The 14,813-nt window shown below is 38.0% G+C and overlaps 1 protein-coding gene across 2 annotated transcripts in view; it reads left to right on the top strand.

Moving 5' to 3' along the window:
• The window catches only part of PDE11A (phosphodiesterase 11A), a 443,979-nt gene that overhangs the window by 282,913 nt on the left and 146,253 nt on the right, over positions 1-14,813 (top strand). The gene's annotated exons all lie outside the window — the stretch shown is intronic.

Below are 14,813 nucleotides of genomic sequence, written 5' to 3'. Positions count from 1 at the left end.
TGGCCCCCCAATTTTGGCATACTAAGCATTGACAAATTAAGAAAACAAAGTTTTACTAAATGAAAGGAAATGGCCTGTCTTAAGAATTGCTGTAGGTAATCTATATAGCAGTTAATCTGTATAAACAGATTAAGTCCTACCACTTACCCCTGCAAATAGGGGAGACAACAAGTTCAGACTACAAGCCTAGGGCAATTCACAGCATGAATTCTGATTTCTGTGCTCAAAACTATATAGTAGAGTTGACTTACATGATTATAATTTTAAGCTGGATCTTAATCAGATTGCTTTCATAAGCCAAAGATGTCACAGGGCAAACCTCAAAATTGGAATTCAGCTTGGGAGGTCACATGGGTTCTTGGCTTGTGCAGGAAAGAATTCAAGAGCCAGCAATAAAGTGTAAAGTGACAGAGTAAAGTGAAAGCCAGCAGTAAAGTGACAGAGTAAAGTGAAAGCAACTTTATTAACTAAAGGAATAAAAGGATGGCTACCCATAGGCAGATAGCAGCATAGGCTGCTTGACTGACTATACTTATGGTTATTTTTTGATTATGTGCTAAACGAGGAGTAGATTATTCATGAGTTTTCTGGGAAAGCAGCTGAGAGTTCCCAGAATTGAGGGTTCCTCTCCTATTTAGATCATATAGGGTAACTTCAGGACAATGCCATGGCATTTGTAACTGTAATTGTAATTGTCATGATGTTGGAGTTTCCATTAGTATGCTAGTGTATTATAATTAGTGTATAATGAGCAGTGAGGATGACCAGAGGTTGTTTTCATAGCCATCTTGGTTTTGGCAGGTTTTGGCAGACTTCTTTACCACATCCTGTTTTATCAGCAGTCTTTGTGGTCTGTATCTTGTGAAACAAGTCCTGCTGAATTCCTTTTTCATCTCTCCTCAGAGACTATGCACTCTTCCTTAATCCTAAAAGGTTGTAGAGGGACAGAGGTTTCATCTTCTGTAACTGCTTCATCCTGAACAGGAGCTGTCATCTCTATCTGCTCTGGAGGCACAGAGATCTCTCACTACCTTATCTAATGATTTACAGGGACTCAGTCCTTCCTGCAGTGGCACAGGCTGGAACCCTTGAGTCAATTATCATGTTTGTCTGGAACTTTGGTAGTCTGGAAGATATAAACTTTACCCATCTGAATACCTGTTGAATATAACAAATAATTTGTTAAATGAAATAGCACCTAGTGATAATTAATAAAATGCTTAACCCCAGTTTAACAATGCTTATAGGAAGAGATCAATGCCATTTGAAATCTAAGTGAATAGGCTGGAAAACCAGTACCCTATTGTCTGAAATACAAAGCCAAACAGATTTTCAATAAGAGGCGTTTTTGTGGAAACAGAATAAAAACAAAGGTTAATTTTGGGCAAAATCTATCCAGATGTTAGACTTAAAGCATCTTTAGTTACAGAAGAGGAAGGCAGTGGCAATCTGACTCATTTTTCTTGCCTATATTGCAAGGAATAAGCTTTAGCTTGCAGGACCTCAGGAAAAAAGGTAGTAGTAATTTTAATGAGCTTAACAGAAAAAATAGAAGACAAATGTGAAAGTGTTAGTTTGGGTACTTGTTACTCAGAAAGAATTTAGAAATCAGTCCAAATTCCAGGGGAAAAAAAAACACCTCAAAAACATGGACAGGACTAGAATCTAACCACTGAGCTAATAAGTAACTTAAGACACATATGAGAACTTCTAAAGTATAACAAGGTGAATGAAATGTTATCTAACCATAGGCCCCAGCATTCCTCACTAAGACTAAGGAAGGAGTTCTATGGGAAAATCCTTGACAAGCCCTCTTGATATTGTACAGATTATGAGGGAATGAATATTGACTGCCTCTAGTAATCAGAGGATGTGGGAAATGATTCTGTATGAGAAATGGAGAGAATTGTGTTACTATACGTTTGAATATAGGGAGAGGGGAAAAGAGAAAAACAAAAAGTTACATTGGAGATTAATAGTCAGTGAAATGCCCCATTGGTGGCAGGGGCAAAATCTGTTTTGAGAATGGTGGAGCTGATACTTCATGAGAGGGTGCTTGTTTGTTTGTTTGTTTATTTTGATGTAAGTTCATAATTTGTCTTTTCAGAAAGAAAGTGGGGAGGGGAGAGAGAGAGAAAGAAGGAAGGAAAAGATGGAGGAAGGAAAGAAAGAAAAGAAAGGGAGAGAAAGAGAGAAAAAAAAGGAAGGAAGCAGGGAAGAAGGGAAGAGGGAAGGAAGCAAGAAAAAAAGAAAGAAACTTCTTCACACTATACTGAATTTATGAATGCTTGATGTGAGTGGATTTTTTTTTTTGGTGTGGAAATTGAGGAGGGAGATGAATTTCACATTTAGCGTGATGACTATATAACAGATACAGCACAAGAATACATAAGAACTCAAAGGCCAAGGTGAGAATATAAACCTGCCAAGGATTTGTAGATATTTTGAAAAAGTCTTTGAATTTCCATAGTATTTCATGAGTTTAGGGGTTCAGGTTGATCTTACCTAGATTTTGAAAGACAAGAAAGCTTCAGTTGACACCTGATTACAGAAATCTTTGGATGGCATAGGGTAGCAAGTCCCAGTTGAATGTTGATAATGTTTTGTTTATTTATTGCTTTTTAACCACTTTTTGGCAACTTAATGGTTTAAACACAAACCGCACATAGAGTCAAAGGGAAGGGACATAGACCCCACCTCTCATAGAAATAGTGTCAAAGAACGTGTGGTCATCTTAATTCACCAGATAATAATTTGGATGTAGTTGCAAAGTACCTGTTAAATTTCAAGATTTTTATAATTCAAAATATGTCATCCTCTGGCAAGGGCACAGGTACCAATATTTAGAGGGAAAGATAGTTTGGGAAACTGCCAAATGAATATCAGTGTTGTCATTATGTACTAGCTAATGAATAATATTTAGACTTATGAATGCCTCTTAATGGCTTGCATTTAAAAATTAGATTGAGATTTAAAGTGTGGTTACTAAAATTAACATTTTAATCTGGGTAATGACATAGAATGATTACATTAAACCTTTGATTTCGGTGAAAAAATGATGAATGAATTTCTCATCCCAATTTAAGGACCCATTCAAACCACTGGAGAATTGACTTCTTACCTTTGAATAAAACAAAATGCAAAAACGGCATATCTCTTTGGTCAAGAAGTTTAATTAAAAGAGAATTCAGCCAGACATGGTGGCTCACACTTGTAATCCCAGCACTTTGGGAGGTGGAGGCGGGCAGATCACCTGAGGTCAGAAGTTCAAGACCAGCCTGGCCAACGTGGTGAAACCCCTTGTCTACTAAAAATACAAAAGTCAGTTGGGTGTGGTGGCATGCACCTGTAGTCCCAGCTACTTGGAGGCTGAGTCAGGAGAATCTCTTGAACCCAGGAGATGGAGATTGTAGTGAACTGAGATCAAGCCACTACACTCCAGCCTGGGGAACAGAGCAAGACTCTGTCTCAAAAAAAAAAAAAAAATAGAGAATTCAGCCAAGATGGGCAAGGTCTCAAATTGACCGCAAACTCTATTGGCACCATTTTTGCTGCAGTGTTTGTGTTTTTGTGTCACATTTTGGTAATTCTTACAACATTTTATACTTATTATTATATCTGTTACAATGATCTGTGATCAGTGATTTTTAATGTTAGTGTTGTAATCCTTTGGGGCACTATGAACTGTGCCCATATAAGGCGGCAAACTTAATTGATAAATGTTTTGTGTTCTGACTGCTCTGCTGACCAGCTCTTCCCCATCTCTCTCCCTTTCCTTGGGCCTATCTATTTTCTAAAACACAACAATATGGAAATTAGGCCAAGTAATAACCCTACAATGACCTCTAAGTGTTCCAGTGAAAGGAAGAGTTGCACATCTCTCAGTTTAAATCATAAGTTAGGCATGATTAAGCTTAGTGAGAAAGACATGTCAAAAGGTGAGATAGGCTGAAAGCTAGGCCTCTTATGCCAAACAACCAAGTTGTAAATGCAAAGGAAAAGTTTTTGAAGGAAATTAAAAATGCTGTTCCAGTGAACATATGAATAATAAGAAGTGAAACAGCCTGTTTGCTGATATGGAGAAAGTTTTAGTGGTCCGAAGAAAAGATCAGATGAGCCACAACATTCTCTTAAGCCAAAGCCTAATCCAGATCAAGGCCCTAATTCTCTTCAAATCTATGAAGACTGAGAGAGATGAGGAAGTTGCAGAAGAAAAGTTTGAAGCTAGCAGAGGTTCATGAACTTTAAGGGAAGAAGCCATCTCCAAAACATAAAAGTGTGAGATGAAGCAGCAAGTACTGATGTAGAAGCTGTAGCAAGTTATCCAGAACATCTAGCTAAGATCATTGATAAAGGTTGTTACACCAGACAACAGATTTTCAATGCAGACAAAACAGCTTTCTACTGGAAGAAGATGCCATCTAGGAATTTCATAACTAGAGAGGAGAAGTCAATGTCTTCAAAGCTTCAAAGCATGGGCTGACTCTCTTGTTAGGGGCTATGGTAAGTAGCTGGTGATTTTAAATTGAAGCCAGTGCTTATTTACCATTTTGAAAATCCTCGGGCCCTTAAGAATTATGCTAAATCAAGCCAGAAGCGGTGGTGTACACCTGTAGTCCCACCAACTTGGGAGGCTGAGGTGGGAGGATCACTTGAGGTCAGGAGTTCGAGACCAGCTTGGGTGACAGAATGAGATTCCCTCTCTAAAACATAAAAAATGAAAGAATTATGCTAAGTCTACTCTGCCTGTACTGTATAAATGGAACAGCAAAGTCTTGATGACAGCACCTCAGTAAACAGCATGGTTTGCTAAATGTTTTAAGCCTCCCATTGAGACCTACTGCTCAGACAAAAAGATTCCTTTCAGAATATTACTGCTAATTGACAATGCACCTAGTCACCCAAACACTCTGGTGGAGCTGTACAAGGATATTAATGTTGTTTTCATGCCTGCTAATACAGCATTCATTCTGCAGCCCACAGATAAAGAGTAATTTCTATTTTCAAGTCTTATGATTTAAGAAATACATTTTGTAAGGCTATGACTGCCATAGATAGTGATTCCAACAATGGATTTGGGTAAAATAAATTGAAAATCTTCTAGAAAGGATTCACCATTCTAAATGCCATTAAGAACATTTATGATTCGCTGGAGGAGGTCAAAATATCAACATTAACAGGAGTTTGGAAGAAGTTGACTCTAACCCTCATGTCTGAATTTGAAGGGTTTAAGACTTCAGTGGAGGATGTAACTGCAGATGTGGTGGAATTAGCAAGAGAACTAGAATTAGAAGTGGAACCTGAATATGTGACTTAATTGTTGCAGTCTCATGATAAAACTTGAACAGATAAGGAGTTGCTTCTCATAGATGAGCAAAGAAAGTGGTTTCTGAGATGGAATATACACTTGGTGAATATGCTGTGAACATTATTGACATGAAAACAAAAGATTTAGAATATTACATAAATTTAGTTGACAAAACAGTGGCAGGAATTGAGAGGACTGACTCCAATTCTGAAAGAAGTTCTACTGTGGGTAAAACGCTATCAAGCAGCATTGTATGCTACAGAGAAATATTTCATGAAAGGAAGAGTTAATTGATGTGCAAACCTCATTGTCTTATTTTATGAAATTGCCATAGCTTCAGCAACCACCGCACTGATCTATCAGCAGCCCTCAACATTCAGGCAAGACCCTCCACCAGCAAAAATATTGCTTCTTGCTGAAGGCTCAGATGATCGTTAGCATTTCTAGCAATAATGTATTTTTTAATTAAGGTATGTGCATTGTTTTTTAGATATGCTATTACACACTTAATAGGCTACAGCATAGTGTAAATGTAACTTTTATATGCACTGGGAAACCAAAAAACGTGTGTGACTCACTTTAATGCTACACTCACTTTATTGAGGTGGTCAGGAACCAAACTCTCAATATCTCTGAGGTATGCCTGTATTTTATTATTACCCCATGTTTGGCAGGTATCTTTTATTCTACTTTCAATTTTAAAAAATGAGTCTTTCTTAGATTTTTTAAAAATATTTTTTTATGATCGATTCTGAAGGTCATGATAACAGATCACACAGCAGACACAGTTATCTGAAGTACCTTTTGAACATTTCATTCTATTATACAGGAGGCAGTGTCTTAAATACTTGACAATAAAAACTGATGATTTCTCAGTTTCAACGCGTCTGTTCAGTTGCCATGTCTTTGAATACTGTCATCATCTTGTTAAGAAATCCTGGAGTATGGTTCTTCACATAGTTAGATAACACTTCTGTCGGGTTATTCCAAATAAATTGGCTTTTCATTCCTTGTGGTTGTCATCTTTCTTCGTTTAAGGACTACTGCTGAGAGCAAAGCTTCTTTATTTATTTGGAACTCATCAATATAAATTATTTGGGATTTTACTTCAGATCAGCTTAGCTTAAATCGGCCCTCCAGCCTTTACCAAGTGCCACTTTGCCAGCAGAGCAATAAACATATTCATGCAGCCCTTTTGTGCCCGAGACAGTCAGTCTGGATCCTCAGTGGGGTCTTTGTTCCTCCTCGCTCTTAAGTGCTTCTTTATATTTGTGTTCCTTTCTGCTGGTATAATGGTCCATATCTCATTTCAGGAGCAAATGGCTGCCCAAATCCACAATAAATTAACATTCAAGACAATTGGTGCAAGAGATCTGTCTTCCAGCTACTCAGGGACAGTTCTGGGGGCTGCAAGACAAGCATTTGGTTCTGGTCCTGAACTGCATGTAGAGAATGGCAAGGCTTGATCCAGTGGTCCTATCTAATAGCTCTGCCCATTGTTTTTCTTTTGAAATATAGTTAATTGTCTTTTCCTGCTGTGTAAATGCAACACAAAAACGTGACTTCTTTCCTCTCTCTTTCACAGGTCTGATAATTGCCTTATCTGCTTTTTTGTTGTTGTTTTGCTGGAAGCAAGTTCAATCCAAAAGTTAAAGTTGGTATGGTTTTGCAAATAGTGATTTATTTTAGAAACTATAAAAATTCTTAAGTCAGAGCTCACCAACAAAACCGAGTCAAAAATATTTTCTCAATTAATACCAACACAAAAGATAAATCCATCTATCAGAAATTTTCTTGTGAAAGTTTAATGCTTATCAAGTGTTCTATGGATTAACTGTTTACTTTTGCATGTATGCTTTACACAAACTTTATTTAGCTGTCGAAAAAATTAACTGATATGTATGTTATAGTAATATTCTCATAACCTAACAATGTTTCTCATAGAGAATGATAGTATATTTATAAAACAATGTCTTACAAATGCCTCTTTCTTCAAAACTATTATAATGCATTCAATTAAAGCTTTTTTACTTGATCAAAGCTATTATTATTCAAAAATGTATGATGAACCTAGATACTTGCTATGAAATATATAGTTTGGAATTGTGGAGGAAACTAACTTATCCAGGAAGGTAGGACAATAGTAGTTTTAAATAATATGATTCTGTAATTTGTTAAGATTTATTCTCAACTATAGAAATTTGCCTGATTTTTAGTCATTAGCTGTGCCATATATTATTTATGTATATAAAACAGTAACGATTCTCTTTTGAAGACTGACTATGCTAAAAGTAATTAAAAATTATTTTTTTTATATTTCCTTCAATGGCCTCCATAGATTTGTGACAGGTCTTAGGTTAATGAGGTTATGTGATTGTATAAACTTGCTTGGGCTGCCCTAACATAACAAAATGCCACAGACTGGGTCACTGAAACAACAAATACTTATTTTCTTACAGTTCTGGAGGCTAGAAGTTCACAATCAGGGTGTGTATCAGTTCCTTCTTACTCTGCTAGTAAAGGCATACCCAAGACTGGGTAATTTATAAAGGAAAGAGGTTTAATTGACTCACAGTTCAGCATGGCTGGAGAGGCTTCAGGAAACTTACCATCAGCAGAAGGGGAAGCAAACATGTCCTTCACATGGTACAAGAAGTGCTGAGCAAAAGGGGGAAAAGCCACTTATAAAACCATCAGATCTCATGAGGACTCACTCACTATCATGAGAACAGCATGAGGGTAACTGCCCCCCCATGCTTCAGTTACCTCCCACCAGGTTCCTACCATGACATGTGGAGATTATGGGAACTACAATTCAAGATGAGATTTGGCTGGGGACACAGCCAAACCATATCAGGGTGCCAACATGGTCAGGTTCTGGTGAGGGCTATCTTTCTGGCTTGCGGATGGCCACCTTCTCTCTGTGTCCTCACATGGTCTTCTATTTCTGTTATTTATATTCTGAACTCCTCTTTTTATAAGGACCCCAGTCATATTGGATTAGGACACACCCACATGACCTCATTTTACCTTAAGTACCTCTTCAAAGGCCCTGTCTCCAAATACAGTCATATTCTGATGTCCTAGGAATTAGAAATTCAATAAATGAATTGGTGGGGATTGGAGGGCATGATTCCCCTCATAATAGTAGCATTGCTGAAAATATTTCAGACTTGAGGCATTTGGTAAGCTTGACTGATAGAATATTTTGGAAGAAATGTCATTGGGAGATGTTGTAAGGTGGGGGTGAAAGGAGAAACATAGTATTTTGGCATATAGCTTAGCGTTTTCCAGATTTGTTTCTAGCCTTCTTAATTTGCGGCATGTAGAAGGAGGGTTGCCAGATAAAATACAGGACACTTAAGTAAGTTTGAATTTCAGATAAACCATAAATCAATTTTAAGTATGCATATGACACAAATAGTGAAAATATTTATTGCTGATCTGAAATTCAAGTTTAACTGTGGGTGTCCTCTATTTTTATTTGCTAAAACTGGTTATCCTACCTACACTGCTTACTTTATGCTCATATATAAGGCATATCATGATTTCATCGAAAAAAATGCACTAATTCAGGCCACTAATAATACAAAGAGTAAGACATATGGGAAATGGAGACACTTTTTTAAGATCGTTTCATTTTTTATTCCTTGATTCATTAAATATTTACTAAGTGCCAACTAAGTATCAACCATACTCCCAGGGATAGGATATACCTTCATGACCAAAACTAGACCAGTCCTTGCCTTCAAAGTGCTTACAGTCTAGTGGGGGAGGCAGGTGATGAATAAGATAACAGGTAACTCCAATTGTGTGAGTGGCATGAAGGAAACAGCCTGTTAACTCAGAGAATCATGGAGTTAACAAGGGCTGATTTCTCATGGTGGTCAGGGAATAATTCATTGAAGGGGTGACATTTAACTTAATTTCAGAAGATGATACCAATGAGGTGATGAGGACAGGGAAGCTCTGAGGTAGAAAAGCGCTTGGTGTATAAATGAACAAAAATGAATGTGGCCAAGTGTGTAGAAGACGGACCACAGGCAGCATGAAGTTTAGTTTGAGAACGTACCAACAGCCAGATGGTGCAGGACCTGTCCAGTCACCATCCAGGCTTTGGACCTAACCTCATGAACCTTAGATCTGTGACCAATCTGTGGATGCCATTGAAGGAAATACAGCAAAAGTGCAGTGGGAAGCCACTGGTGACTTTTCAGCTGGGAGATGGCATGATTTGATTTCTACGTTTTAAAGATCACTCTGGGTGATGTGTACCAAGGAGACTGGATTAGTATCCGGTTGATACTAATTGATTGGATGGAGTGGCACTTACAAAGCTGGGGAAGACTGAGGGAGAAATGGGTTTGTGTGGTATATTAGTTTCCTGTGGCTGCTGTAACTAATTACCACGATCTTAGTGGATTAAAACAATGCATACTTATTATCTTACAATCCTGCAAGTCAGATGTCTGAAATGGGTCTTACTGGGCAAAATTCAAGATGTATGTAAGGCTACATTCTTCTGGAGACTCTAGGGGACAATCCATTTCCTTGCCTTTTCCATAGAAAACCTACCTGCATTCTGTGGCTCGTGGCTGCTTCCATTTCAAAGTTAGCAATGGCTAGTCAAGTCTTTCTTACATATCATCACTCTCATTCTCCTGCCTCCTTCTTTCACTTATAAGGACCCCTGTGATTACATGAAGCAACACCAGATAATCCGAGATAATCCCTCTCAAGGTGACAAGATTAGCAACCTTAATTCCATCTGCAACCTCAGTTCCTCCTTGTGACATATCATATTCACAGATTCCAGTGATCAGGACATGGACATCTTGTGGGGGAGCATTATTCTGTCTATCACATATGGGAAAATCTGCATGTATATTTAGACGTGTTAAATTTGAGAAGCCAGTGAGTTGACCAAGTTGGAAGTTAGTAATGTAGGCAGACGAATATGTGAGTGCAAAACTCAAAGAGATTTGAAAGTTACCAACACAGAGATGGTGTATAAAGCCATGAGAGTGTATGGCATCACTGAAGAAGAGACTGAGCCTAGAAGCTTCCACATTTACAGTTAAGGTAGAGGATGAGGGGCCAAAAAAAAAAAACAGGATGAAAACCAAAATATTGTGGTGTCATGGAAGCCCAGAAAGGAGACTTTTCAAAATAGAAGCGAGTGCTCTCCCAAATTTAATACTGCTGCAAAAGGCAATTGCAGATTCATCAATGGATTTGTCGGCAAGAAATTGAAAGCCTTGACACGAGCTGTTTCAGTGGAGAGGTGCGGGCAGAACCAAAACTGAGGCATATTGAGGAGTGAATGGGACATGGCCAGTGACCATAAGTGATGGGGAAAAGTCCTATGTGACCACAATAGCACGTGTAGATGCTTGTTAAAATTAGCAAGGCAATTACATTTGGTCACAGGCTTTTCAACAAGAAGCTGGGAGCTAAGCAAAAACTTAGCTTGGTTGTGTATTTACATCCAGTCAGAATCGCATGATGGCTAAATTGATACAATTCATGAAAGAGGTACAAATATTACTGGGTTCTCGCTGTGCCCTGTGTGTAAAACCTGCAAACACTGAGGGTAAACTGAAGCACCACCATCTTTCTGAATGCATACCAGAAAATCCTATAGGACCAAACAGAAGGAACTGCTTAAAGAAGAAAATCAGAGTTCTTAAGCAAGATTTAAGGGTCTCTTATCTTAAGGAATCCACTCCTCTGGCTTGTTGGTTTTTCTAGGGATTCTTAGAGGGAACAATGCTACCATCTTCCTGGACTGTGGTTTAGCAATAGGGCCCAGTCCTTCAGAACAATGTACTCCTATTAGCCGATGATTCCTCCCTGCTCACCAGCATGGATTGTACTCTTCTGGGAGAAGGTAGTTGAAAGATTTTTAGCTAGACCATTTCTCTCCCCCCTCTACTGGTTCTCGGAGTCCTACAAAAGGAAACAGGAACTCTCAGAAACAAGAAGATTCAGAAGGTAAACCAAAAGCTTCCTTATCATTAACTTTGTCTAATTAGGTAGAATAAATAAATTCCTATGTACTTAATAGATTAGCCAGTAGAGGCTTAAAATCTCAGGATACAATCCAAAAAAGCTTTAGCTCTAAGATGTGGCCCATGAAATTTAAGAATCATGAAAAAGTAACCAAAACATTTATTTATTTCATTAAGGTCTTATTCTTTAACTATACATACGTTTAATTTCATATGTATCATAGACCTAAACATAAAAGATAAAACTATAAAGTTTGTAGAAGACAGCATGAGATATATATTCACAACTTGGGGGCAGTAAAAAAATTTTAGAAAGGATATATATTGAGATTGAGCACAGTGGCTCATGCCTGTAATCACAACACTTTGGGAGGGAGAATTGTTTGAATCCAGGAGTTCAAGACCAGCCTGGGCCACATAGTGAAACCCTGTTTCTATAAAAAATAAAATTAGCTTGGCATGGTGGTGTGTTCCTGTAATCCTAGCTACTTGGGAGGCTGAGGTGGGAGGATCACTTGAGCCAGGGAGGTCAAGGCTGCAGTGAGCTGAAATCACGCCACTGTACTCCAGCCTGACTGATAGAATGAGACTCTGTTCAAAAAAAAAAAGAAAGAAATAATATGTGAAACGATAGCAATTTAAATAATTGACAAATTACACTTTATCAAAATTTAAAACTCCTGTTTATTAAAAGACACATTAAAAGAAAATTAATAGACAAACCATAGACTGGAGGTAATATTTATGAAACATATGTCTGACAGAGGACTTGAATCCAAAATATACAAAGAACTCCTACAACTCAATAACAAACAAAACAAACTATTGTAATTTTAAATGAGCAAAAAGTCTTAATCTGTAATAATTGTCTGCTTCACTGATTCAAATGGTTTCAATTTAGTGGAGTAAATAGCTTTTTTTTTTTAATAAAGGATGTGGGAAGAGTTGATTTAAACAAACCTGACTAAGCACCACCTGGTGGCATAGATTTTGAATTGCAGCTTGAGTTTTTGTGAGATATTTTTTAAAGGTAAAGTTTGAAGAGTGAATCTGCAGAAATAGACTTGAAAACAGTAAGAAATTCTAATAAAATGACAGCCAAATTAAATTTTACCACAGTAAAACTGAAACAAAAGAGCAAAATCAATTCATCTATGCACTGAAATACCTATTGATATTTTAAGATAAGATAATGACATAACATAATATCTAGCCAAATATTTATTTGGTAGAATTTTAATTGAATATTAATACAATATATATAAGTTGGCTATTTGTGTGCCACGTATTCTACATGTAGTATTGCATTTAATCTTCCTAAGAACTCTGTAAATTACAGGCCCACTCCATAGAATATTTCCATGATTAAAATTTCCCAGTAGAATATATATTTTTAATAACCAAACCTCATAGAACGTATTTCTCTCTCAATACAACATTTTTCTGAGTCCCCTCCAAAAGGTAAAAAAGGATTGAGAAAACTATGGAAAAACAAGTAAACTCAGTAAGAAAAATGTTTACAATGGAAGAGAAAGCATTACTTAACACAAAGAAACTTTTTGTTAATAACTACATTAGTTATGACCAGAAAGTAGCATTATTTTTATTTATTTATTTATTTATTTATTTATTTATTTATTTATTGAGACAAAGTCTCACTCTGTCACCCAGACTGGAGTGCAATGGCACGATCTTGGCTCACTACAACCTCCGCCTCCCAGGTTCAAGCAATTCTCCCGCCCCAGCCTCCCAAGTAGCTGGAATTACAGGCACCCATCATCATGCCCAGCTAATTTTTGCATTTTTGTAGCGATGGGGTTTCACCATGTTGGCCAGGCTGGTCTTGAACTCCTGACCTCAGGTGATCTGCCCGCCTCAGCCTCCCACAGAAAGTAACATTTTAAGTAACTATAACATAACAGTATTTTTTGTTTTATATATGCTTATGAATTTTACTGTGCTTTAGTTGAGTTTTAAGAAGTTGCTGCAGATCTTATAATACACTGTAATTTTTTTCCAATTAAAAATAATTAAAAGTAGCCTCCTTATTAGTGTTTTCAGGAGGAGCCTCTACGTTAAGCAGGAGATGCCTGTGTAGTATTTTGTTATACCACCTTATAAATGAGATCCAAAGAGATTAAACCACTTGCCCACGTGCCCAGGGCTCGGAAGTGGAGGCGTGGCAGCCTGACTCTGAGGGCTGTGTTCTAACCACCCTGAGACACTGCTTCCATTGTGGCTTTGCTTGTATCACACAAATAGTATGTGCCATAGGTCAGTGCTTCTCAAAGTTCTTGGTCAATAGGTTATTAGGTTGAATGTTACCAGTTTAATGTTACCTAAAAGGGAGTTCTGTGGCTAATTAGATTTGGGAAATACTAAGTTTAATGAAATGAAGCATGTTACTTTACTTTTTGCAGCCAAATGTGCACTGTGATTCTCTAAGGTTGGTAGGTGAAGAAGGAGTTAGCATTTCCCAGACTTACTTGTTTGAGATTTGTGTAGATTAAGAATGTAGGCTGGGTGCGAAGGCTCATGCCTATAATCCCAGCACTTTGGGAGGCTGAGGTGGGAGGATCGCTTGAACCCAGGAGTTTCAGACCAGCCTGGAAAACATGATGAGACCCCTGTCTCTACAAAACAATACAAAAATTAGTTGAGCATAGTGCTGTATGCCTGTGGTCGCAGCTACTTGGGATGCTGAGGTGAGAGAATCGCTTGAGTCCAGGAGGTCAAGGCTTCAGTGAGCTATGATCACACTACTGCACTCTAGCCTGTGCAATAGAGTGAGACCTGTCTGAAAAACAAAACAACAACAAAAATGTGTCTGGCAGCATAAAACATATAATATACATATGCTATTTATGTGTGAGTGTGCATATGTCTGTAAATATGCCTTATAAAATGCCACCAATGTGCATTTATTTGTCTCAAACAACAAGAATTCTGGGGCAGGGGAGCCCAGGGTCAGGCTCCTTTCTCTTTCCCTTTCTGTTCTGTTCACAGCAAGCTGGCATTCACTGCCATGCTTGTCACCTCATACACACCAGATTTTGCTGCACCTGCAGGTTTTACAGCTGTATTCCACGAAGGAAGAAAAAAAGAAAGAAGCAGCGCCGACATTCCCACTTATAATTCATTCACCAAGGCAGTGTCATAATGGCCACCCTATAGGACCACCCCCAGCTGCAGGGAGCCTGCGAATTGCGGTTTTTACTTTTAAGCCTCTGTACCAGTGAGTTATGATGTCAATAAATTGCAAAAGTTGATTCTCACTCACATGACATGTCATCAGCTGCAGGTTGGCTGCAGTTCTGCTCAGTATATCTTCTTTATTTGGGAACTCAGACGGAAGGATCAGCCCCTCTCAGGCCATGCCCTTCCCATGGCGGAGGGAAAAAGGAGGTGGCAGAACCATGTGATTGCTGTTGAAGACACACTCAAAAGTGGCATTTGTTACTTTTCCCATTGGCCAAAAGAAGTCACATGCCAAT

The sequence above is a fragment of the Symphalangus syndactylus genome, chromosome 8 (genome assembly GCF_028878055.3).
Source record: "Symphalangus syndactylus isolate Jambi chromosome 8, NHGRI_mSymSyn1-v2.1_pri, whole genome shotgun sequence".
NCBI classification, from domain to species: Eukaryota; Metazoa; Chordata; class Mammalia; order Primates; family Hylobatidae; genus Symphalangus; species Symphalangus syndactylus.
This window is presented reverse-complemented; position numbering and strand designations above follow the sequence as displayed.